General features: G+C 47.7%; 1 protein-coding gene across 1 annotated transcript in view; it reads left to right on the forward strand.

Annotated features, from left to right (window-relative positions):
* The window catches only part of tonsl (tonsoku-like, DNA repair protein), a 67,062-nt gene that overhangs the window by 29,045 nt on the left and 36,597 nt on the right, over nucleotides 1–1,420 (forward strand). The window lies entirely within an intron of this gene.

A 1,420-nucleotide genomic window follows, 5' to 3' on the forward strand; every position in this document is an offset into this window, starting at 1 on the left:
GACTTCCAGGCAGAATATTTTCCTTCTACTACCAGTCGCTGTCTTCTGTTGGCCAGCCAATTCTGTATCCAGACAGCTAAGTTCCTTTCTTCATAACACATGCCCTCCAGTTCAGGCAGCATCCTGGCTAATCTCCTCGGCACCCTCTCTAAAGCTTCCACATCCTTACTATAATGAGGCGACCAGAACTGAACACAATATTCCAAGTGTGGATCATGCAGATTCCTGAAGAAGGGCTTATGCCTGAAACGTCGATTCTCCTGTTCCCTGGATGCTGCCTGACCTGCTGCGCTTTTCCAGCAACACATTTCCAGCTCTGATCTCCAGCATCTGCAGACCTCACTTTCTCCTCCAAGTGTGGTCTACCCAGGGTTTTATAGAGTTGCAGCAAAATCTCACAGCTCTTCAACTCAAATTCCCTGCTAAGGAAAGTCAACACACCATATGCCTCTTTAACAACCCTATACATTCGGATGGCAATTTGAAGGGATTTATGGATGTGGACCCCAATATCCCTGTGTTCCTCCACACTGCCATGAATCCTGCCTTTAACCCTGTATTCTGCACTCAAATTCCACTTTCCAGGGTGAATAACTTCATACTTTCCAGGTTGAACTCCACCTGCCATGATCAGTCCAGCTCTGCATCCTGTCATATCCTGTTGCAACCTCGAGCAGCCCTCCCCATTATCCACCACCACCACCTCACCCCCCCAGTATAAGGTGCTTTACTGTCTGAAATGCAATCTTACAGCTGAGGCTGGATCTGACCCCTCGCGTAAAACAGCCCATGGCCACTATTTGAAATAGAACAGGAGGGGAGGGGGTGCTCAATCTCAGCCAACACTGGTAGAGGAGGAGACTTGGTCATTATTATATTGCTGATTATGGCATCCTTGTGTGCGTACGTAGGGAAACAGCAGCCAATCATTACACCTCCACCATACTACTCTGGCTGTGAAATGTTTTCAGAGCTCCTGAGGAGAAACCTGATAGAGAAATGTCAATCTTCCTTCATTAAACGGAGGGGGATGATGCTGCAGACCAGGGTTTGGTATTGTTTGATCATGCAGATTATATTTCATGTTGATCCCGGCACATTTTTAATGATGTGATCCTTGACCACCCCAGGGTCAGGATTAAAGAAATCTTTTTTTGCTTATTCACTTGTGGCACGTGAGTGTTGGCACTTATTGCCCAGCATTTATTGCCTGTCTCTAGTTGCCCCCTTGAGAAGGTGGGCGTGAGCTGCCTTCTTGAACCGTTGCAGTCCATGTGCTGTGGTTGCTCCCCAGTGCCCTGAGAGAGGGAATCTCTCAGAACGCAATCTCAGAAACTGACAAAGTGACCGTCTCTCACAGAGCACTGTGTTGGAACTTGCTGTGCACAAAATCCAGCTGCCATTCTCTCTCTCTCTCTGT

This window comes from Chiloscyllium plagiosum, chromosome 5, assembly GCF_004010195.1.
Source record: "Chiloscyllium plagiosum isolate BGI_BamShark_2017 chromosome 5, ASM401019v2, whole genome shotgun sequence".
Classification (NCBI taxonomy): Eukaryota; Metazoa; Chordata; class Chondrichthyes; order Orectolobiformes; family Hemiscylliidae; genus Chiloscyllium; species Chiloscyllium plagiosum.